This window comes from Accipiter gentilis, chromosome 31 (assembly GCF_929443795.1).
Source record: "Accipiter gentilis chromosome 31, bAccGen1.1, whole genome shotgun sequence".
In the NCBI taxonomy this organism is placed as follows: Eukaryota; Metazoa; Chordata; class Aves; order Accipitriformes; family Accipitridae; genus Astur; species Astur gentilis.
In genome coordinates, this window is record NC_064910.1 from 20693602 (window position 1) to 20719562 (window position 25961).

Consider the following 25961-nt stretch of genomic DNA (forward strand, 5'->3'; position numbering starts at 1 on the left):
GGTTGTCTTCCCCACCTGGTGACCTCTGCATTTACAAATAAACATGGATTCCACCTTCAATGACTTTTCCTCCTCTGTGAGGACTAAACAATATTCTGTGGACCAAATTTTTCCCAAATGCAGTTCCATCTGTAATGACATGGGCATGGATCAAGAAATAGCTCACGATTCGCACAACATATCACAAATGCATTTCTTTGTGCTGACCTAATTTTCTAGTCTGATTTGGAGGATAAACTCTGAAAAGTACAGAGCTATTTTTCATTAAAACATTTATTTGGTCACCTTTGTAAAACTGGAATTAACTACCTGCAAACCAACAAGTGGAGATCAACTGCAACATCATGGCCCAAAGAAAAATAATTAGACATCCATATTTATGTCAAGTCATGCTGGAAAAATAGTAAAGAAGGACAAGAGCAGTAGAGCTGCACCTAAAGCCACAGGGAATGCAAAGAAACCTTGATTTCCTAAAGCTTGAGCATGTTAGGATATACTTCAGTCATATGATGTCATATTTCAACAATGTTTAGAGCAATCTAACCTATGGCTAGTTCAGGTTCACTTCCAATAGTAAGATGTGAAACAAGTAGCAAAGGAGGTGCTTGAACTTTAAGGCAGCCTTGAATAATGTTGACTGAGAGACCAACAGATAAATCTTGTTGAACTTTGACAATGAGTTTATTTAATTTAATACTACTCTGAATCTATTATTTTTCCTCCTTCCTCACTTATTGCTGTGATCATCTGCATAAGAATAGGATCTCTGTTTCTTAGGTGGTCCTTTGCTGCCAGTGCACAGCCACTGGCGCACGGTGCTGTGCCTCCCACAGTGCTGTAAGCCCTGTGCGACGCAGCATGTGTTTTGACTCCCAGCTGATGGGGGAAGAGTAGTGGCGGCGTATGTGGTGTCATCCACCTCTCTGCCATGTGTGGAAGAGTCCTTTATGGCAATATAATTATTTCTGAGTAATTAAGATCATACCCCAGACACAAGGGAGACACAAGGGAGAAGAGCAATCCTACCTTATAAAGCTGGTTTTTTAGAAGTGTTTTGGCTTCTGGAGCCTTTAGAATTTTCCTGTGGAGGGTAGGCATCCCTGCATGGGGAATTTAAGTCTGCTGACAACAGCTCTGCTTTGCTTTTCTCTCAAAGGAGGGACTGAGAATCAGTTTATGGGCCTTACAGGGGTCTGTGCATTGTAATCTGATTGTAACTTATTTCTTTGAAGAAATACACCAAAACCCACATGTTGGTCTTGACCTGGTGATCAGTGTTTAGTCTTCAATCAGTGAAGCTGCTGACTGGGGTGAGTGGGACCAGAGCTTGCATGATGTTTTTATGCAAAATTTCTGTAGTAGTAGATTTACCAAAAATGACTATGAATATTTCTTTTACAATGTTATGCAGCATCAGAAAACACACATTCAGAAAACAAAAATAGTTCTATGTTTTCCTGTTCTGAAACAAAATATGATAACATCTCTTTAAACATTTGCTCTGTTAAAGAGAGACCTGGACCTCAGCTCAACAGTAGGGTTTCACCATCCAGAATCACACTTCGGATGCTGCAGGTGAGAATGGGGATGACTAAGAGTGCTTCAATCTCCCACTGTGGTCAGCCAACAGACTTCATCACTCCAAGAGTCTGGTTCCTTTTCTGCCTGTCCCAAAAAAATATCTTCAGACTTTCAGAGTTGCAGCCGTGGAAGCCACGTGGTTGTTGGCCTCAGAGCAGATCAGCCCATTTGGTCCACAGCCCATGTAGTCCGTATGTACTTAATTTGCTTGCAGGAAAACCTGCAGTTCAGATCTGAGGGTTACTGGGAGCCTTGTTAGTCTCCCATAGGAAAGCATGGCTAGCTCAAAGGTGTTTTTTTGGTATCCTCTGGTGTAACATTGATCACACGGTAGTGTCTCACTTGGTGCTCTTGCTTGCAAGTCACGACACTCCCAGTAGGGTGTAGATGGATATAATATCCCTAACAGTTGTGAGCAACCCACTGCTGGCCCAGGCGTTTGCGGGGTGACCCCAGTGCAACCAGCACTGAGGGCTTCTGAACAGAGCACAGCCACTGCAGCACCATGTCCTACAGACAGATGTGGGGGGATACTGTGGGCCGGAGAGAGCCCACAGAGTTTAGCTTCCAAGGATTTCACTTCTCAGTCCTTTAAACAGTAATTGTACTCATTGCAAACAAAGTAAAGGCTGTGTATGCTCCAAAATGCTAATGAATGTTGGGACCGTAGACGGTCAAATGCTCCTTTCATTGGCTCGGGGAAAAATAAATGTGAAAACACTTTCTAACTTTTTGTCTTAAATTGCCACAGATTGAGGCCAAAATTGTGCCATTTGTTTTTGTGTGGGCAGACTTCTGCAAATGTCAGGCAGCGAGGAGGTTTGTGCACAGATTATATGGGGCTGAGCTGGACGAGACTGCTTGAGAGGTCGTGACTTCCAGTCCTCCTGTAGGACTTCAAGCACGGGCTCAACTTTTCCATACAGGGAGCTGTTCTTTTAAGTCGAGAAAGCAGTTCACGGTACAGGAGTTTAAACATGGGTGTAAACCTCTGCATGACCAGGTCTGAGGTTATTATCTGTGCAAACATGGCTGGCACATTATAACTAGCAATTGTTAAGAAAAGGGCTTAGAGATACAATCACAGTTCTAACACCAAGGATTATGCAAGAAAATAGAGACAAAAGGGGAATTCTTTTCCTTTTATTATATTTCTCAGTACAAGTATTATGAAAGGATTCTACATGCATTTTTTCATCATTTTCCCACAGTCATTTATAATAATCTCTTGGAAGATTCAAACTGAAACTTCAGTCCTTCAAGGAAAAATTTGCTCACTCATGCATTTGTTTTGTTATGTACATGTTCATGTGAACTCGGGCAATGCCACAAAATGGAGTTTATAGCTGACCTTCAAAAAGCCAAAGCTTATTTGGGGAAACTACATGCAAGGAGTTAAAAGAGTTGCACAAAGCAGATCCCAAAACCAGGTAGTGAGATGGTAAGTCTGGCAGTTACGGCAAGTCCTCTGCATCAGACTAAAGCCTGCAAGATGCATTTTAAAATCACCTAGGGGGGGGGAAAAATGCATGCTCATCTAATATGGGTCAGAAACACTAATTAGCTGGAATTGTTTCTCATGATCAGTAACTCAGCAGTTCTCCTCCAGCCTCTTTGTTAGAGAATCTGCATAAAACCAGCAACAAACAGCCTCCGAATCCTTCCAAACACCAGTCGGGTTTAAATTTATCTCCCATAGTGCTTCCTTGTGACAGTGGCGATGACAGCATAGATTAGATAGGGCTGGCACTTCACACCGTGTGTCACTCCTCATTATCTGACAAGAGCCCCTGCGAGAGGCAGGTGCCCAGGAATGAAAGATTAGGTGCAGCGCGTGTAATCAGCCTAAATCCCTCACTACCTCTGCCGAGCGATAACAAAATGTAAGCAGCTCTCTCCTTTCCACAAATTCTTCCCCGCTTTCAGCTTGTGAGTCTGCAGGTTTAATTACCATAACTGTGGCTGAGAAACCACATGGTGGAGACCAGCATTTCCAGGATAAGGTTGGTTCTGGACTGCAGGCTTATATTCCGATGATTTCTGTTCTCTGAGGAGTATGTGCAGTCCTAATTACGCAGCCTTAAACCAACGCGCAGAAGTTCTCCTCCCTCCCTTCTGTGCAGATGCTTAAGCTTTTCTTCCTCGGTTTCAGCAGATCCTCTTTAATTCTCCCTAATGGCTCTCACACTCCCCACAAATAAGCAACTGAATTTTGCAAGTGAATGAACACAATGAAAAAGCAAGGTGTGAGGCTTGGTGGCACGGTCTGGATTTTGACACTCGCGGCATTAGTTTTAATACTTTTTAATGTGCCAGTCAATGTTCGACAGTGTGGCTGTTAGAAATGAAGTTCCAGTAATGAGATCTAGCAAGCTTTGTGGAAAAAAACCAACAATTTTTTGGTGCCAATTACCGATGAGAACTACTTGGGCTTTCTGCACGCTTTCAGAGACAAATTGCTCCTCAGATTTGAAATGAGAGCACTGGCTTGTTGGGAGTGAGCCAGGCCACGCTGGGTAAGACTCAGACACCTGGCTATGGGAAATGATTCATGCACACTGGCCACAGAAAAGAAAATACATAGCTAGCTTCAGGGAGGATTTGGCTACCACTTACTGCCTTCCTAGACTGTCCCAGATAGAGTTCGTCTGCAATCAGCTCTTGTGTTAGGTACACGCATGGGGAGCCGTAAAGGAGGCAACTGCCATCCACGCATGAGAAATTATGGACCACAGGAAAGTGAACAGGCAAACCTGAAACATTCAGTACTTGCCAGCAGTCACAGATTCAGGTTACAGCTGGTGAAATGGCAAGCTGATGAATGGAAACCTCTCAGTGTTTCACCAGAGGGCTGGAACATTAATGAGGAAGAACAGCAGAAAACACTCCTGTCTACCTACAGAACAAAATAGCCTAAAGCCAGAGAGGGAGAAGTGTGGTGGTGTGCGGGGAAGGCAAAGGGCAATACTATGGTGGTGGCTAGTAGCATTCAGAATCACTGGCCGCAGTCAGCACCTGCGGGCACCCCGCTCTGTCCTGCCAACGCAGTCCCATGCCATCGACCGTATGGTTTAATCGTGGCTGGACGAAGCACCGGAGGAGGCACTGTGGGGAAGACTCTCGCGCTGCTGGGAGGTGAACTCCAAGCTCTCCTTGACTTTTTGTCATACCAAATGTATATCAGTAAGACCCATATGGTTGCTGCTTGGATAGATGTGCATAAGGTGGTCCCCACAGTGCACTGGTGTGACACTGCAGTGCTGGGCAGAAGCTTTACCACCTGGCTGAAGTGCCTACCTGAGCATGCTGGCCTTCCCATGAGTTCAGATTTGCCAGCAGTCTCCTTCCAGAGACTGAAACTCAGCCAGGGGCTTCTGTTCTCTGCTGGTGCTCTGGCTCTTTGTCTGAAAAGTAAAAGGATGCTCCTGTCTCACAAGGAACAGGCCTGGGGAGGAGACCTGGAGTCCAGCTCAGGCTGCATCTCCATTAAGATGCTTAAAAAAGCAGTCTTGCATTTTGCAGCTCCCCTCACTGTGTGCTGAGTTGGGCCTGCATGGAAAAATAGCGTTTTCCACTGTAGAGAGGTAAACAACTACTCTTGCTACAGCGTTAGGCCTGTGCAATGATTTGGGAGGAAGAAGAGTTTTCCATGCCACTCTGAGTCACCTCATGTCCAATTTAGTGGGCTCAGAGGAACATGTCCCCCTCCTCAGCAAGAAGCCATGGCCTTATGCTAGCTGGGAAGCAGGCATGATTTGGCAACAGCTGATGCAAACATTCTCCAGACCCCGGGGGAAAACTTTTAGTCATACAAAAATCCCAGTTGGTTGCTTCATACTTAAACTGCTGCCCTGTGCAGCTGAAAAGTTAATTTGGGAAAAATGGCCGGATGACAAAGTATGGAAAATATGGTTAAATGGTCTTAATTTTATTTTTAACAATTGATGTCGCTGGTAGATGTAGTAATACTGGACATAACCCTTATTTAGAACTCTACCATTTGATCTTTGTGGTTACAGCGCATGTGTTTCTGTGTGCTGAACATGAAAATAGGGAAAAAAAATCCACTGCTGACTGTCTGCCTAGGAATGGGGCTTGAGCCGGAAGAATGCATCAAATGAAATGTATGTTTTTATAGGTGGCAATTTCTCCTTTTTTTGTTTTCTTGCATTTAAAACCAGTCATTTCTACTCTGTGCATGTTTGCTTTTCCGCATGAAAATTGTAATGTGCTGAGTATTTTTAGTGTTGTGCTAATTGCAACCAACCCACAAAAAGAATATTTCTTGTTTGGCATTTATTAAATGTCACTGATTTTCCAGTCTTGCAACCTGACCCGTAAGCTGAACACCTTTGAGCTCCACTGAAACCTTGTGAAGTATATGGCCAATTATTCCAACCTTCTCAAGATGCGAATCTGCATGTGCAACCACTGTGATACCAAAATAATCCAAGCTTTTGGAAACTGCTTGGGCTAGGCTGGTGAGAAGAGAGGAGCTACTTCTGCACTAGGGTGTACTTGTTACTGATCAAGCTGAAACTGACTCCTGAAACAATCCCCTGGGAAGCTTCACTTTCCTGAAATATCACATGCAAGCAGGTAGGTTCTTCTTAAGAACAGTCACCATCACTGTAGGAAGGCAGAGTGCCAAGAGGGCATACAAATGCCGCAAGGTACAAATCACCAAGTAAAGCCCCTTTTCTACTGTCAAGGGGTGGAAAAGGCAGATATTCACTACTCAGGTCTTAATTCACTGTTATATCATGACCCCAAAGGTGAATATTTTCAGGGATAAGTAATGGAGATGTTCAAAAGCCAGAGTATGGGAAAGGTAATGACGGTTTTGTCTACGAAGGCTATCCAGACATGAAAACACATCAGATATACGCACGTGTTTGGCCACTCACAACCTGAAGTCTTTCTGCTGCTCCAGTGATACTGTAGGCCCTCCACAGGGTGCTTGTGGGCAGAAAAAGCATCCAAGTCTTGAGCACTAATCACACTGTGTTCACATGAAAATCACTTTTAGAGTAAGTTGTATGGATACACAAAACACATTCCACATCTATTCCTGGAAGAACTGGGAGCTGGCAGCCCTCATAAGCCTCCTGGAATGCCCGGTGGAGGCAGAGAGTCTGCAAGTTTCTAGTGGCCTCTTACAAAGCCGTGGAAGAGAAAAATGTCATCTAATGCATACAAGAGAGCAGTGAAGAGAGTACATTTTACAGAAATTTTCTTAAAAGGCCCTCAAGACTAATTGTGTGAAGTGGTTAGGAAAGTGTAACAGCCTTCAAGATATGCTTACCGCTTCTCAGAGAAGATGGCATGAATTGGCTAGATCCAGTATAACGCTCTGCTTATCAACTGGGTAAAAACTGTTTTTAGCACTATGACCACATGTTGTGCACAGGATGCCCGTGCAATAGGCTGTATATCACTTCATGTGCATAAAAACTGAAAGCCAGCTGACAAACTGCAAGGCCTGACCATGGAGATGCACCTGATGTGCTTCGCAGAGATGGTACTGCTGGCTGGCCACAGAACCACAAGGATTTGGAGGTTTAAATAAAGTTCAGTATATCAGTCAGATTGAGAGTGGTCACATATCTGGCCTTTTCTTTATTTTGTCTTTTATTTTAGAGCTGATAAATACAAAAGTGCTGTGTCCTTCGGAGGAGTCCGACACAAGAACCACCTTCAAATCTTCCTTGCCATCCAAGGGGGAGGCGGGGGGGGAAGGAAGGGATGGACAACACTGTATTGGTGTGCGAGTGAAAAAGTAGCTTGACCCTGTCCTCAGGGTCGATTTGAAGCACTGACTCACTATGCAACATTACCGTGCTGCATCAGCTGGCGGCAGCGTTGATGAATCTAGGAGAACGTCATCACATGGAGGGAGAGCGCCAACCTGACCCCCACATTGCAGTGCTCTCTGTGTCTTACCCAGCTTGCTTTCCCAGGTGACTGAGAGGCTTTCGTAGCTGCCAGCCGTTTGTTTATTATGGGGTTTCTAATTGTTGCGATGGTATACTTAAAATTTGCATCCCCAAACTTACCTTGGTCTAACCTGCTCGTTGTCTAGACAGCCCATGCTGGCAGAGAGAAATTATCCATGCTATAGAGACTGCAGCCTGGATTCCTGTCTTTTTTTTTTTTTTTCCTTTGAGAACAAGGCAAACAGAAAGTACTTGTCCTACTTTCTAGTCAGTAAGCTGAAATTCTGCATGTTTAATTATAAATCAAATAATTGACTACAAAGCTATTGTGGTATGGCCTTCCATGCTGTTGATGGTTTTAATTGCAAACTGTTACATGATGTGCTTCAGCAACAAAGAATAAGCCCTGGAGTAGGAGAGGAAATGTCCTATTTTGACTCTATTCTTACAGTCAGTATGCAGGAAATTTTCCGGTGTGTCATTCCTCTCCATGATGGACATGGACAAGAGAACTGAAGGCCACGCAAGATGCCGTTGCTGCTGGTGTTTTCAGCCCAGCATTGATGGGGCCAGCCCAGAAGCTTGCCATAGACTGTTCCTGCGGCCCCCTTTTCAGGGCCCACCCTCATGAGAGTCATGCTCCTCCCAATCCCTAAAGAGGGGCTTGCATGGCTCACCCTGGAGTTGAGGATGAGACAGACCATGTTGTGCGGATACTTCTCAGTATCCTTGTTTTGATTTGATTGGCAGTAAGTTAAACTGATTTTGTTTCTTCCCCAAGTTGAGCCTGTCTTTTGCCCGTGACCATAAGTGGGGAGTGATCCCTCCCTGTCCTTGTCTTGACACAAGAGTGTTTCTTTATATTTTCTCCTCATCCCACTGGGGCCGGAGCAGGGACGAGTGAGCGAGTGGCTTTGTGGTGCTCTGTTGCTGGCTGGGCTTAAACCATGACACCAGTGTTGGATCCCAATCTGAGGGAGGTGTCAACACACTGGAGAGACCTTAGTGGAGGACCATGAAGGTAGATAGGGCAAGAGCACTTGTTGTATGAGCAGGGGCTGAGGGAGCAGGATTTGTTTATCCTGGAAAAGAAACCACGAAGAGGGGCATCTATTTGCTGTCTGGAGCTACGGAATGGGAGGGTGTGGAGCCAGGCTTCTCTCAGAGGAACACAGGGAAAGGACAAAAAATGATGGACATGGATTGCAGCAGGAGGAATTTTGATCAGATACAAGGAAAAAGTATCAGAGACAAGATGATTGAGCACTGGAACAGGCTGCCCAGAAGTCTTGTGGTTTGTCCATCCTTGGACACAGTCAAAACTGAACTGGATGTGGCCCTGAGCAACTTCTTCTAATCAGACTTGCTCTGAGCAGGAGATCTCCTGAGGCCCCCCCCAACCTGAATTTTTTTTTATTTTATAACCTGGAAAATTCTTCACAGACAGTGTGGGGGTTTTCACTGAATTGTGTCTTCAGCAGTGAGAAAGAGACACGACTTTGTGTCCTTGCACACGACTGTACTGGGCAGCAGCCCCTCTGTCAGCTCCTCCAGAAGCCCTGGCTCCTCTTTTCCACTCATCTCATCCATCTATTTCCAGCCTCCCCACCCAGCACCCCACCAGGCTGCAGAGGTTTCTCTAGAGGAAGGAAGGTTTTGAGAGGGTGCTTGTATGGTTTCTTCAGCGCATTGAAGTGAGAAAGATGAATGAGACTTTTCCTCAGCAGAGTAACCTGAACTAGGAACGATCCTCACCTGTGCTGGAGCCAGGACCCACCATGTGCTCAGTGTGGGGCGATGAGTCATGATGAGGAAGGGCCACCAGCCTTCCGGTGCCCCAGGAGGATGAGGAGGTTGGGAGGGGGCCGGGAGGTGCTAGGTCAGACAGAAATGGCTCAGAGGTAAAAGGCCATGCTGGTGGCAGGTGCTTGTTGAAGGTAAGGACAGGTACAACTTCAACAGGTCAGGAGAAGTGGGGAGGGTGGGAAAATTGTGTATTGTGTAGCCAGAGATGCACAGGGACTTGCTAATGGGAGAGAGAAACTGCAAATCTCTTGAAGTAATTTTTTTCCCCCCTCCTGTCCACACCTCTGCTCATCGCTGTGAATCTGTACCTGCATGGAAGGCCTTCTCAGAAGCAGCTGTAAACTTTTCTTTTCCTTGGAAAAAACATCTCGAAAGCCACCACCAAGATGGACTGAAAAACAGTCTCTCCTTCACCCATGAGCGGGAAAATCTGGAGCCTTTCTTTGTTGAACACAGAGACTGAGCAGGGCCAATTACCTGCAGTGACAAACAGTGTTACAGCAAGCGGAATAAATGTAAAATCCTCCAAGTCAGCAACGACATCTTTCAGGCACATTTAGTCATTGAAGCTGAATATCCCCAGCTGTATTAAACTGTTAAGCTGTTGAGTTTCCGTTTGCAAGCCACTAACAAAAAGTAAGCTAAAATAGTCTTGCTGTGCCTGCTCTTGCCTAGCATTGCTGAGGGAAATGAAACTTAAAGCCCAGACTAATTCAAGTTTCTTGGAAAAACACCCATGTCCTTCACGTTAGTGATGTGTTCCAGTACCTTCCTGCTAGAGCAGGTTTTTTCTTTAGCAATGCCTAGAGATGTGACCCCTTAAACAGGGACAAGTGAGCTGCTGCTTTATTGTATAACGGAGTCTCTCTTGACCTTGCTCTGCTAAGCGTACTTATGCGGCTGTGCAGAACAGAGCACCTCTGTGCTCGGGGAATTTTTTTTGGTCTTGCATTTCTTTAAGTAATGAGAGAGATCCCTTTTCCTTTCTCTTGTATGCAACAGCAGTTTCTAGGCAGTATTGACTTAAAATCCTCTATTTTTATTTAACTAACTATAGCAGCATAAAGCAAAATGATTGAGATTACTGTGAGAACTTGAAGTCCAATCTCTAATATTTTTTTTTTTAACCAAACTGCAGCATATGCATGCATGAAGACAAAACCCCAAAGAATATAAGAAGAGAATCAACAGGTCCAACCAACGGACAAATCTGTAATTTAAGGCTAGTATGGAGAAGTATAAATCTCCCTGAGCTGTTGTGGTGTTTGAGCATGAAGCGCTTGTGGACGAGAGCTGGTTTCCCTTCTTCCACCCTCCCCAGCGGGCACCAGTCTGTGTATGTCCCACACCAGTGCCTCCAGCTGCCAAAGGCATGGCGTCGGCAGATGATCCTCCGTCAGTGAAGGCTGATGTGTTGGGTTTTTTTCTTGACACGGTATGAAGAAGTGGCAAAGGTTGTTGTTACGGTGGGGGATGTTTAGCAGGATCGCCTTGTGCCGGAGGGTCCAGGCGTGGCAATTCAGAGGGTCTGGATGGCATCACAAGACCGCTGGGGCTGTGCTGAAGCAGGGTGGCTCCTGGTGAGGAGGAGGAGGAGGAGGAGGAGAGGAGGATTCAGGCCGGAGAGCCCTGCCTGCAGGCAGTGGTGGCATCTTGCCTGCCAGGGACCTGGCAGAGATGCCCAGCTGCAGGGGTGCCGGCAGAGCTTCCCCGGCCCCAGAGGAAGAGGGAGCCTGTGCTCTAGTGGGGATCTGGCCACTGCTGAAGTGAGAGCTGCGTGTGGAGAGGTTGGCTCCAGTGAAGCAGCAGGTTTTTCTTTTCCAGCTGTATTTCTCTGCAGCCCCAAGAGTAAATGATGCTGGCTGCTGTGTTGTGCGAAGCTCTATTGCTGTGATCTGTATAAACAATTAAGGAAACCTTTGTTTATTAATCTCTGATTAAAATCCTAAGTAATTTAGATGCAAATGAACTGCTTTGCTTATGATCCTGGCAAATGGCCAAGCTGGCCCTAGGCATCGCAGAGCTGGCTATCGTCCCTGGCAGCTATGCCACTCTCGGGCCTTCGATACCCTGGCAAATGTTGCTAAAACCCCCTCAGCCACGTGCTAAACCCCTGCAAGGTGCAGAGCGAGCCCACGGCAGCAAGGGGTAGGAGGGACCCGATGGCTCCTCGGCTGGCACGGCTGGGTGAAACCTCTTCCTGCTCAGGTGGGACCAGGCACCCTTTCCCTCTTGTCCCAAAAAAGTCTGAGCGCACAGCTGCTGAAGCGCATGCATTGTCAGCATGTGTGTTTGACGGCCTCCAAACCTGTCCCCGAGCACTGGAAGGTTTCTGAAGGATGCTCTTTGCACAGTGACAGGGGAGGGAGTTGTAGGCAGTGTCCTTTTTCTTATAAACTTTTGGAGGGTAAGTTACTGCTTTGGCAATATTCTCAGCCATGGAAGAGAGTAGGTAACCCAGCTTTTTCTCAGCTGTGTGCAACGGTATGCAAAAATACCCAGCTAGAGCCTCATGAAGGCAAAAGAAACTATTTGCTAAATTTTTTTCATATTTGTGGCTAATGAGTTTAAGGTAAGCTATTGGTTAGATGGATTTTGTTTGGGTAGCTGAAGACACTAGTACTTATAGGCATGTTTCAGAGTAAAAAACAGGTTTTGAGTGACAGATTATATCTCTCCCCCTGCCCTTTCCAGGGCTGGTGACAGCTGGAGAGTGCTGATGCTAGAGACTGAGGCAAACCTGTGATGGTTGTTGCCATGTTTCTGCCTGAAGATTATTGTTCCTGCTCTCCCACCGCAGTGACTCCATTTGTTATTCTAATCTTTGAAGTAATGGCTTTTTTAAAAAACAACCTTAAATTCTCAGTTTAGTAAAAAAAATTCACCTCTTTTAAATGTAAAACATTTGATATTTTTATGTATGTATACAAGGAATAAAACAGGGAAAAGGCATTCTTTCCTATTGTCCTTAAGGAGACTACGCCATCCCATCTCACCAGCAGTGTGATGAGTCACTGGTGTCCAGCCAAAAAGTAATTGAAAGCTGCTGGGGCTGTGTCCTGTGCAGTGCTCTCACACAGGGGTGCAGCGATGGAGCCAAAAAAAGGCTCGTGCTGCTTGGATGGTGGGGTGAGCAAAGATTTGAAAGCCAAGTACTATTTTACATTACAGATCACTGTCTCTGACAGACTAATTCCTAATTAGAGTCCTGTGATATAGGTGTAGGAAGGTACTGTGCTGCCAAGACCAGTAGGGCTCATGAAAGATGCTTTTGTACAGACATCCGAGCTGAGAATCGTTTGATGCCTAGTGGGGGCTGAGCCCCCATTGAGGGGTACGGGGCATCTGCAGTTGTGCTGAGCAGTGACTGCAAAGCCTTTTCTTCAGTGGGGCATTGCCAGGATGTCTCCATCACCCGGCTGCTTGGTTTTATGGCATGAGTAGGACTGGATTTCTGAGTTGTCCACCCCTCCAGGTCGGGTCCAACCCACATGGTGGGCTGCAAAGCTGTGGGAAGCCAAGACAGGAGCATGGCCCTGCAGCACGTGCGCCAACGTGGCTTTTGGATGGTGCTCAACTGCTGTTGGAGAGTGTTGGTGTTCCTCCAGCTTCAAGGTGACATGCCAGTGGCTGAAGAAACTTCAGCAAGTTAGACAAGCTGGCTGGGTTGTACCAGAGCTTAAAAAAGGAGGATTCATTAGCTTTTAAGAGCACAGCTTGCTAATAGAAGTCCACAAGAGTGCATGGTAGGGCCTGAGATGATAATTTTTTCATCAAAATAATAGTTTATCATGCTCTCTCGGGCCAAACAGAATTGGGCTTTGATACCTGCTTCAGGCCCAAAGAAATGACTGGTCTGATTTTCCAAGGCCTGTCGGTAGCTCTAATAAAAGGTCTTTTTTTCTCCCCACAAGCTTCAAGTCCTTAAAGCTAGAGCAACAATCCTATTAAAGGCTTGCTTGTTTTGCTATTTAGTGCAATAAATTCTTTAAAAAAGGAAAACTTTCCTGCATTTTTTAATGAAAACATAATGGTGGGAAGTAGCAACCAGAAATGTAGATTTCCACAAATCACACTGCAAAAAATCACATTAAATCTTGTAGTAAATGGTCTTGGCTATTCAGAAATTCTTTCATATACTGGAGCACTTTCCATTAAAAAACCCCTGCTGGGCTCTTAAAAGCAAATTTACAGAATTTCTGACTGTTTGGACTTGCTCCAAATTGTGCCATTGAGATAAAAATTCTCAAAAAAAATAAAACCACTACTATTTTATCTTATGCTGATAATATGATCTAATTTGATTGTAGTTTTTTCCCTTGACTGCATGAAGTGAATTAGCCTGCCTAAAAGGGAAGTGAAAATAGATCGTTGGAACCAACTGAAGCAGGTACCCCTTAAGAAAATAAGCTCTTCATTCCCTAGGCACTTCCCTGGGAAGGAAACAGTAATACTTTGTGAGGGCTGAGCTGGTGAATAGTAACATGCTTCCCCCCACCCCCCCTGACATGGGCACCAAACTGGGAAGTTTCTGCTTAAAACTGTGCCAACAAACTTGAGAGCAGTTTGGGAAGGCTGTTTTCAGAGCAGAGTTCTTGATTTCCCACCCTTAGCCAAGGTCAGAGCTGTTCCTGGGAGCTACATGGCAGCTTGGAAATAAACAAGTTATGCTGAATAAATCTTTCAAAAATGCTTTACGTGGAAATATATGAGGAAAGGATGCCTTCCCTTCTAAGACGTTTGCCTGTGTATTAAATACTTTCCACTGTCTCAGGAGAGCCCGGCAAGCACACACAGCCCGGTGCATATAGTTTGTCAAAGCCTAATGAACTCTTTAGTGGAAGTTCTCTGTGGCTTTGTGGGGATTAGGCTAGCAACCACATTTGTGCTTCAAGCTGAAATGAATCAGTCTCTGTAGGCAACCTGACTTTCAGAGAGTTTTCCTGTCAAAATCTGTCTCAAAAAAAATTTATTCTCTTCTTTTGCTTTCTTTCCACTCAGCCTCCTCTCCCATGTGCATAGGTGTACCTTTGGCACATCTATCCAGGTCTTTCAGGCATTTCACAAAGTTGAGAGGCAGGAGACCACCTGGCAGCAAAAATATTTCCTATAGAGACTTCTCCTCTCCACTGGACAAGCATTCTCCTGGTCAATTCTGGTCTGCACTGCACCCTGCCGTGCCCCTCCCCCCCCCAAAAAAAAAAAAAAAGAAGAAGGAAAAAAAAAAAGGAGAGATGATTTCCTGGAGAAGGCAAAAATAATTGTCCTTTATGTGAAAGAAGGGAGCTCAAGCACAAAACACACATCTTGTAGAAATTATTAATTTTCCTCAGAGGTAGGGAACTACACTTCCCCTGCAAATTTTGGAAGAAAACTCAGACGGTCTGTGTACACAGAGATAAATCTTCCACCTGCTTCTAATCTACTTCACAGCATCCACAGTGCAGCTTCTCATGCTGCACACACGCCCTTGCTTCGGTTGCTGGAAACCTGGTCCTTGTGTGGGTGTACTTTCTGAAAATCTCCCACTGTTGCTCCATGTTTCTCCAGTTGTCCTATCTGTCACCAGAACTGTGGTGGTGGGCAGAAAGGCAGCACCTTCAGGAAAAGCTTCTGCGTGCATCATCTTCCTGACGTGCCACAGGTCTGAGATGGGTTAGGATTTTGGTTTTGGGGTTTTTTTGGCTGTATGATTCGTTCTTATGGTTTGTTTCTCTGGGCAGAAACACATGGTAAGGAGTGGCATTACAGATGAGGGGCTAAGGTGTTGAGTGCATGTTCTCTAGATGTTTTGTTTCCTTGCAGAAGCAACAGGACATCATTGCTCTCACTAGACTGGTCTTGGGCAAATCCTGTGGCATTAGCAGGAGAGGTGTGAAGACCCACATGCACCTGTGATGCCAGGACGGTTGAGTAGGTGTTTCTGCAGAAGTGTGACGCAAATGAGTTATTGCTTTTAACTGTCTCCACAGCAAGTTGCAGCTGGCAGCAGGAATGGCAGGGCAAGAACCAAAGTGGCTTCTGCATCACAACCTGTCTCTTGACCATCCTTTCTCTGTGCTGGACCATAAGGTGACTGACTCTTTCCAAGGAGCAAAGTCTTTGTGTGTCAAGTTACAATGTTCAAAGAGAAAAAAACAATCTCTGTAGAGCTAAATACTCCACCGTACTGTGAGGAACAGACAAGTTGTCAGAAGTTTTAATGATTATGTCTTACAGCATGTCTTTCACCCTGGTACTTGTCCACGTGTGTGCTCCTACCCCAATAACAGTGAAATGGCTTCTGCCCCATTTGCAAGATAAGCTACATATCACAGGAGAAAGCTGCAGAGCAGCTAGGTAATCTTATTCATCTGCTGCTTCCTTCAGTACCTGACATGCCCATTCCAAAGCTGTGCAGCAGCACTACCACTACTGAAGCAGTAGGATGCTGTGGCAGCCATGGTCTTTCCCTCCTGCTCCACTTGAAAGGGATTTTAGGCAGATAAAACTGAGGCACTTACTACAAATTGCTTCTAGGGTTTCATTTGCTGTGGTGCAGGTGTCTCTGCTTCCCACCCTTGTCATTTCAAACTCCCTCTGATCTGTGTGGTCTGACCCAAATCTCCAAACCACAGAACAAATTTTGGGAGAGCACAAGCTCCTGGCTGTTCTGCATGTCTCCAGAATCTCTTCTTTGTGCACTTTCATGATTTGGTTCAGTGTTGTACTCAAGCCTCACTGGTTGTACTTCTGATCAATGTATGTAACCACGTTTCCTGCTTCCCATTTCTCTGCTCTATGTTAGAGCAATCATCTCTTTTTATGAATGCTGATTAAGTCTTGCCCCAGATTGGTCTGGAAAAGACTGCAGAGCAGAGGTGCCTTTGAATTTGCGGAGGAGATGAGTGACTCTGGGTGCCTAAGAGAAGCAAGCTTTTAAAAAGTCCAAAAGCCTTTTCCTTGGCTTCCACAGGGAGGGTGCCCATCATATTCTCAAAAAGCTGCAGACTGCACCAACCTTCAAAGCACTAGCGACTTCCTTAAATTCCAGCATACGTACACGCTGGAGGCCCCTAGCTATAATACATGCCACAGGATACATCACATTCTATGTGCCATAAATCTTCCAAACTACTTTTGAAAAGATTGTGAAAGATGGTCTTGCCCAGCATATCTCAAAGTTTCTCACCCGTGCCTTTGGTCAGTCCCACTGGGATTTTTTTGTGCCCCACAGGCAAATGCAGCTCCAGCGGCGCGGTTGGTGTTGTTCAGGGCGCCTCGATGGCTTACCACAGATCTGATCCCCTCCCTGCCCAAGAGCAGGATCAGCTTGTACCTAAGCTGTTCACAACAGATGTTTGCCTAAGCTCTTATTCAAAAAAACAAACAAAAAATGATGGAGATGTAACAGTTTCCCCAGCCAATCTATCTAGTGCTTAATCATCCTTACTATTAGAAATTTTTCATGTTTATCCTAAATCTCTTTTGCAACTATCAAAGCCCATTATTTCCCATCCTATCATCAAAATTATTCCCCCATATTTGCAGATAACTTTGATGTATTTAAAGACTGTTATTGTCTCCCTTCAGTCTTGTCTTTTCTAGACTAAACCACCCCATTTCCTTCAGTCTTACTTCACAAATCATGTTTTCTAGATCTCTAATTGTTTTTTTCTACTTTGAAGAACTGGATTTGGGACATAGCTTTTTTTCTTTCTCTTAAAAAAAATTAAGATGTGCTTGAAACTGAACAAAATATTCTAGCCGAGGCCTTAGTAGTGCTACATAGAGAAAAAGTATGTCAAAGAGCTTATAAATAGCAGTCCTGGTGCTGTACCCCAGCACAATGCTTGCAGTTTCTGCAGTAGCAGGACATTGTTGGTTTCTCGCACCACAGTCACCCCTGAATCCTTTTCTGCTTTCTGGTGCTCTGTCCTGGTGTTTTACATCAGTCCTGTCTTCATGTATAAGCAACTTGTTATCCAACTGACAGCTGGACAAATGGAAAATTTCACATTAATGGCATTCCGCCTCATCTTTTTCTGGCTGCTGCAGCTAAGCAAGATCCTTCCAAGTCTGTCCCTCATCCTCATCCTGAATTCAAAGGTTTTGAATTGGATAGGTGGTGACTCTGTTCTCCCAGCATGAGGCAAAGTGGCTGCAGTACATCAACTTCTAAACCTCTTCTGCCGATAATCTGTTGTCTTGTTTCCATACGTTCCCCCATGCTGTTGCCTCTTGCCATGGGGGCTCAGCTCTTTGAAGCAAGAACCAGCCTTATGTTCTCTCTCTATACAGTGTCTAGCATGATGGGGTCTTGATCCATGATTAAGGATCCTAAATATAATGACAATAAAAATAATACTGTCTATATAACTGAGAAGCTCCTGTTTGTGGCAAAATGGGAAAGAAGTGAGTAGGGTTTATGGGTGCATTAAACTTTCCTTTTGTAGTTCTAAAAAATGTAATTGAGGGCAGCTTTTAAAATTGAGCTGCTATTTCATTAGGAAAATACTCATCTGCCGAGGAGAATGGTACATTCCTCTCTGTAAAAAATGTCTTATTTTCACCTGGGGCATATTCATGAAAATTAAAACTTTGCTTCTTGTTGTAAATCTTTGCAAATTTCCATGAATTTGCCCTAGGTGAAAATGTGACATTTTTACAGACAAGAATGCTCAAGTTTTGCTGAGAGAGGCAAAAAGACCTTTCTGTAAAAAAAAAGGCAAACTTTCTGCTTGTGAAGAATATCTATACCTTTTACTGACAAAAAAAAAAAAAAAAAAAAGAAAAGGAAAATGGAGTTGAGCTGTTGCAGAGCTGTATTATGTATGTATTTCCCACCTTCTGATCTGCTTTTATCACTAACCACTGTGCTCAAAGGCAGAGAGTGAAACTTTACCATGCAATGAATTTACAAATGCACTTCAGAAAAATTACTTCTTTTTCTGATGAGAACTGGTAACTTTGCCATTAGTGTGTCAGCTTTGCTGGCGCTAATATTGTTATACATTCAATGATTATCATGAGCTAGCTACTGCAACCCTCATTCATTCACTCAAAACTTCCACTAAAATTGATGCAAGATATGTCCATGAAAGAATCTATCAATTAATGTCATTTTGTAATTAAAAAAGTAAAATAAAAGTCTAGTTCTTTCTGTAAGGTTTTTCCAATTCAGTCATTGATTATTCAGCCTGTCCCAGATACAGTACAGTCAGATGAACCTTTATTTCCAAACTTGCAAAAGTAGCAGGAGGGGACTTGCAGGTCTGAGTTGTATGGGGTTGACCATAAGAGAGAACAGAGCACCCCTTGTCACCCCACTTTTCTTGACTGCACTGCCTATGGGGAAGAAGAGGAGAAGGGGGTGATCAAGGTAATGTGGTAAAGAAGAGGCTGCCCCTGGGATGCTCTGGGACAGTTCTTTTCTGGTAGTCTGGGGTGAGCTAGTCTGTGGCCATTAATTAAGACATCCTAATCCCGGGTGGCCTCTCAGGATTTTCATTGGGGTTAGCAAGTCTCTCCCACCTCTGAGAGGCAATGCTTGTAATCTTGTCCCATGGCAGAAAATCTGCACGGTCAGATTTGCTCCCACAGCCCCTGGAATGGAGTGGGCAGGTCCTTCCATGGACCAACAAGTCAGAAGCTACTGAGTCCACTTACCCACTGAGGGGCTTTTCCTGCCTGCTGGAGATCTCACCTTGCTTTCCTACTCAGGGATCTCCAAAAATCTCTTGTAATCCAGGGCTGCTCCAGCCTGAAAAAAGTGCAGGTCTCCAGGGCTGGTTAAAGGACATTTGCTTCAGTTCTTTGCTGCCTTCCCACCCTCCTGCCCATGCTGTGCCTTTGATGGACAGGTTCCTAGGTGTTGAAACCTAGTAAAAGTTTTATGTATTTGGAAAGAAAAAAATAAGGGGGCCTGCATGTGTGATAACCTTTGTGTTACCACCCTGGTCTTGGCTTGGCAGCTGTGGAGGAGAAGGTTTAGCCCACCAAATCTGCTCAAAGTTTTGCAAGTGTGCCTTGCTGATGGAGAAAGAAACTAGCAGGGACAGTGAGCATGATCTACTCCTTTGAGAGGGCTGCAAGGGCCACAGTCTGAGCGAGGAAACTGCTGCAGAGGAGAGGCAAAAGAGAAGGACCCAATTTGCAGCAGTACAAATTGGAGAGTCCCCAGAGAAAGGGGAATTATGGAAAGAGAATGAGCAATGCTGGGGTGCTTGTTCAGCACAAGAGCAAACAGGCCAGCGTGCTTGCTAGTGACCCTCCACCAGCTTGGCCAAGGGTGGGAAACTCTTCCCTCTCAGCCGCACAGCCAGAGCTCGCAGCTCCTCGAGGAGCCTGGCCTGTCCTGGGCTCCAGGTGATTCCGGAGCCATCGGATGCAAACTGCCCGGTCCCCCCTCTCCTCAGCAGGCTGCTGTGCCAGCACTGTGTAACACAGGTTGGACTGGGAAGAAAAAGTGAAAGGGGACATTTCTGCAGGTTTTAGCTAGCACTTGACCTTTTTGTACTGTCGCTGGAGCATTAGAAACTCAGAAGGGGGGTTATTTGCTGTCTGAAGTCCGGCCGCTCTACTGTGAAGCTTCTGCTTGCTGTGTGTGCCTGTGAGTTTAGCAGCAGTCCCTGTGTGTCTAAGCTTTTGTTATTGCCCACTGTACTGTAAGGAAATGAGAAGCTGATGCTAATGCCAAAAAGGGGTCACTGAAGTATAAAAAGAAAAAAAATCCCAGCCAGAAATCTATACACCCCAGAAAAATGGCACCCTATGTTCCTAAATTGGCAAAGTCCTAAAAGCTTTATTAAAACTGATATTTAAATTGGCAAGTAAGTTCAGTCTCACTCAGTACAAATCCAGAAAATGTATCAGTATAAAAATATTCTCTGTAGCGGAATTGTCTCCTCACCCCAATAACTATTAAAAAAATAAACGCAATGATTACCGGTACTCTAACTCTGCCGTACGTATCTGCTCAGTTTGTTCCACCATACCCTGCCAAGGAACAGGACTCCCATTAACCCCTCTTCACCGGTGAAACTCACCTCCTGTAGCATGGGTGTGAGCACACACCGTGTCCCCAGTAGCCCCTGTCTTGCCACTGGGCAGGTGCAACCACAGCTCTAAGGGTCGGGCCACAAGGTTGCAAAGCCAGTGGAGCTCCCTCTATGAAAATACTCGCTGCTGGCTTTGCAGGTGTTGTTCACAGCTCAAAGAAGAGAAGTTGCAGGCACTGAAAGTCTTGTGCTTCCACTTCATAGCTGTTGGCGATCGCCGGACAGCTGTAAGGGGTAGGAGCCAGCAATTTACCTCCCAGCCCAAATCACTGACCTCTGATACCCAAACGGAGACGTGCTGGATTAGTGCCAATTCAGTGCTTTCTGTGAACATTTCCTGCACTTACCACAGGGGCAGGGCAAGAAGAAAATCTCAGTTCAGACCAGAGCAATTAAAGAGTTAATTATACTTTTCTCATTGATCATTGCCTTTTAAGCACAGATCCCAAGAGGGATTTTCATGCCGACCCCCAAATCAAACTAGGATAAATCAATAGCATTTAGGTGTCAAAAGAAGAATTAGATCCTTCTGAAGACTTAGATACGAGTTTCCAAGCCAGCCACTTATTGCATGTTCACTGGTGGCTAAATAGAGCCAGTAGGTCTGGAAATCCATGAGAGTGAAATATTTACAGCCCATAGCTGTTGTGTTCCCATAGGAACAAAGGTTGCAGCAAGGCAAGTTTTCAGCACTACATTGCCTTGAGTATGAGCTGATAAGGTGCACAAGCCTTCTCTGTACTGCAAAAGCCACTGCTCCTCCCCATGGTTTAAGGAGTTGCACTGCTAGTCTGTTATGGACCCTGACTTCCCTAGCATAGATAGGTGGGGCCATGGAGAAAAATGCATTATTATTTTACTTAAATAGCTTAAACTTCCCAGTACCAAATGCCCTAGGAGTCTTTACAATTAATCTTACAACACATAGTGACCACCCAGCAGTATTACAGATAAATCTGTTAGGCAGCATGCACGCTCAGCCTGCCAACAGCAGTAAATAAATGCTAGTTAAGTGAACTTTGGCAGTAACTCAAAGCTACAAAAAACCCCACAACCCCAAACCCCAAACCAACAAGCCTCTTGCTTCTGGAATATGTCCCTAACCTCTTCCCAAAAGTAGCTCTAACGAATGGCTTCTGCAGTGTGTCTCTGAAAGGTTATGGAGTCTGAGTTATTTTGGAGTGAGGAGGGATTTAGGGAAAGCCGCCTGTTGTCTGGCAGAAGCCATGGGATCAGTTCCCAGGATCCAAGTGAATGCAATGGGAGATCTTGCCTTGAGGTCCCTGTGAGGCTTCCCTAGCCCCACAGAGACCAGCTCAGGGGCTTTCCTGGGTCTCCCAGTAGCTTCCTTGTCTCTTTCTGTGTAGGAGAAAACCATTTGGCCTTTGCCTCAGCCTCAGCCATGAGCTGGGTTGGAAATCTGGGTGGGATTCGCTGTTATCACAATGTTGTCTTTGGCAGACCGATACTCGCTGCAAGGATTGATGGCTCTCCCTATTGATTTGGCACAAAATCCCTCCTCTCAGCTGTTGCCGTATTCATCCTCTTGGGGTAAATGGGCTTGGTTCCAGCAGTAAATACATAAAGTAAAACATGAGATATGCTGAACATTTTGTATTATCATAATTATTTAAAAATAATTTATTTACCTGGAAAGCCTTAGCTCAGGCTTAGCATCTGGTTTTTGGTCAGCTCCTGCTGCTGCTTCTTTTTTTTTTAACCCAGTTTTCCAGCTGAGTAGACAGAGGAACAAACCAAGACCAAACAATTTGCCAAAGGTCACACAGAGAATCACTGGCCCATGCAGGATTTATAGGGAGATTTGCCCTGGCTTCAGTCAGCAATTCATGTTGTCTCTGTTTGGTTTTGCTCTGACATTAGGGGTTCCTGATTCAGCTTTGCCAGTTCATAAGACTTTCTCATGAGTCTATTAATATTTGCTGTCTCTTAGAAAGCTGACTAATTGTTCAAGAATTTCAGACTTGACTTGTATGAATTAAGCTTCTAGTTGTGGTGGCAGCAGAGCAAAAAACAGCTTAGAACAAAAGAAGATCGGCGTATCTTCTCCAAGGTTAGAAACTGGAATAGAAATTTCTGTTCTTTTAAAACCTTGTAATTTTCTAGCCCAATTCCTGAACTTTGGAATCCAGCCTCCTATTTTGTGACTGCTTGGATCTCTCATACTGTTGAGTTCTTGATATTTCTGAATTTTCCTGTCTCCTGTATCCCCAGTGTTGTGAATTGCTTTCTCCACCCTCTGCTTGACACCTAATTCAAGGATGTTGCTCTACTTCTCTTTTTCAACTGTTCTTCAATTTTGGATTGTACTTTTCTTGATTAAATATATCAGGGATAAAATTAGGGAAAAGGGTGTTCTGTTTTCAGGTTTATATTATTTTATTTCTACTCAAAGGGCTCCATATTTCTCCTTCACTCACAGATTTCAGAAAAGCCTCAACCCCAGACAAAGCTGTCATGATATTCAGGGATACTAGGTACTTGCTAATCCCTTGCCATCTATGAGATACACAGCTGCTCAGAACTTCTGAAAGTGAGACGGTGAACATGGTGCATAGGACCAGACATTAATAATCCAGCAAGCCAGGCAGCTTTGGCTACCAGTGTGATGGAGATCCCCATGCAAAGACTTAAGTTTTTGACAAAGATAAGGGGATAGAGTTTAAATTGAATCTTACCAGCAACAGCTATTTTTGGTTTTAATCGGGGCTGCATTGAGTTAGATACAGATTTCGGCTCCATGTCTATGCAAAATATACCAGCAGGCCTGAAACTGCCCGTTTGCCCTGTGAAGATTGCATAATAACCTCCCTATATATAAGCAGACCTTAACATCCCTGCAGTGTTAACTGCCTAGTACAGCATGTAATTACATACAGAGAATTATCCCTACACTATGATTAGCCAAACGCATTCATATGCATGTGAATTACTCTTTGTGCTGACACAGTGAAAGGCTGGAGGCCGCTTTTTACTCAAGGGGAGGGAGAGGAACGTACTTGTGTGGTCCTCCAGAGGTACCCCACTAATGGGAACTGTACTTCTTGCATCTTTTCTGCCTGAAGCAGGGAGAGTAGCTGAAGCTGGGGACGTGTGCTGGGTACGTGCCCTCTGAGCACCATCAGCTCTCACTCAGATCCATGGAGCTGTAAAGCCTGCGTGTTATGTTGCTGTTAAGAAGATGGTGATTTTTTAAAATTTTTTTTCTTCTTCTTATACCTACCAATATCCCTGTGAGGGTCCTCAGGTCTTGTAATGGCACAAAACATTAATGCAAAAGGGAGGGACTGAGCCGACAACAAATTGTGCTCAGTGGGTGGCTTGTTAGCTGCAGCTCTGTGGATGTGGTGTGCAGGTCTCAGCAATCTCAGTACGGCCATCTGCAGAGCCTGAAGAGAGAAATACGAATGTGTAAAGTCCTGAAACCCACCTAGCAGACCCGTGAGGCTTTGCTCGTGACTTCCCTTGCTCCTCACAGCTTCTGCCTCCTGCTCCTCTCACAGCCTCTTTCACCACTTATCCAGAGTGAGGACAGAGAGGCTTTTTGGAAAGCAAATTTACCCTCTTCCTGCTACACAGCTCTTGGGGAGAAGTTGGCATGGACTCTGAGAGTCCACAGGGCCCTGGGAAAAGAGACTCCTTTCTACTAAGGGTCCAAAGCTGTCCTCCAGGGCTGGTGGCTGCTGCTTGTGTGACTTGTGCCTCCTTGTTAGCATGTTCTCCATGAGGCCACAAAGCTCTGGCTGGATTTGCTCCTAGCTAGAACAGGTAAGGAAGGGGAGGAGAGACTTACAGGTCTGATCTGGGGTCCTTCTCACAGGGAATTAAGGGACATGCAGCTTTTTCAGAATACGATGGTCCTCTCACTTGAATTTTAAACCTTGAGGCTGGTCATTACCAGGGAGAAAAGTAGTTGCAAATGAAATGAAGTTCATACAGCCCAGTGCCACCATGACTGTGGAAGGCTGTGGTGGCACCGCAGGGTTGTATATAGTAGAAAAGATACTACTGGGTTTGCATCTGCTGGAGCTTTATAACTCCAGGTGGCTCTGTACGAACAAGCCCAAGGAACCAAGCCTGTCTTCATTAATGTGCTGAAAGTCTGCAATGGTCTTGAGCAAGTTGCATAGCTAATTTTCCCCCATAAGTGTTTTTGTCCTGGGTCTCTTTCTTTACATGGTAGTGAGGCTAGGGGTTCACAGTTAAAGGTTATTAAAATATTAAGTATAATTTTCTGCTGTATTTAACTTTTTTGAAAGAATATGCAGGAGATGGCATGCCACGTGAAATATAAATACATGTATTGTAGGGCAACCAGCTTCTCTTAGGAGATGGGGATCCCTGAATTATGTGCCTGGGGGTTATGTCTTTGAGTTAAAAGCACTTTTTTTTTTTCTTGTCTTTTTGGTCCACCCTTGCTAATTAGCAGACTAATCACCAGCAGCCAGGTATTACAGGTGGGAGTGGAAAAGAGGAAGTTTGTAATCTTCAGACATATCAGCCAGCTCTGTGTAACTTTGTTGGTTTGGAAAAAATTCAGATGCAAGCAAAGGTGCTGAGCATACAAACACTGATCTGTATCTATTGATGAAGCCTATAACGTTGCAGGCACATGAGAGAGCTTTGCAGCCAAAGCAAATAAATGGTCCCCGAATGAAAGCTTTCCTTGTGTGCCAGCTCATTTACGGCACTCTCACGTGGCTCTATTCGAGGAGGCTTGTCACAACATAAACCCCAGAGGACTGGGCTTACTGGGAGGGTGAGAAGTCCTGGGCACCTCCACCAGTGATGCTGACATGAGACCAGCTGTGCCAGTGCCCGTTGTTGTGCAGGACGAGGGGTGTCTCGCGTTGCTCACGGGAGCCACAGGCAGGGTGTCTGCTGCATGGCCAGCAGCCCTGCCTGCTGCGGCGTTGCCTCCTTGCTCTGCCACGGTACAACATGCTCACCCTGCTTTTCTGCAGATAGCATGGGGGGACCATGGCAGAGCAGGACCCCTTGGCACCTGGGGTGGGGCCATTAGCATTACCTTACTTTGCAGCTCATGGCCACCCTCCTTGGCCATTCCTCCCTCACCTTCTGGACACTGGTTCTGACTGGGGCTCCTTAACCCTTGCTCCAGGGATAAATTATCCGCAACTAAGTACAAGCAGGGTTAAAAGAAATGAGAAGCTATTAGGTGCTCTGGAAATATGGACAAATGAATTCAGTATGAAAAGCAGCCCTGTAAATTAATATGATTTACATTATTCATATGAATAGACTTATGTTAATTTAATTTCTCTTTAAAGGGACATGGTTATTTCCCTAGGACTTTCCTATATATGTGGTAAGAAAGGAAGCAGGTGATTTTGTAGAGTTAATTTAATGTTGTCATTGTCTGGATTAGTTCTGTGCAAAGACTTTACAACTACATTCAAATATACCAGAACACTTAGTGTTTTGCTCTTGGGACAATTTTTGATGAGTCAGTATTTCAAGAAGAACAAGCCAATTCCTTTTACTTTGTACATTAAACACTGAAGGGAAATAGATATCTCCAGTGTTCCTGAGATCCACCGTACAAGGAGCTTCTCCTATG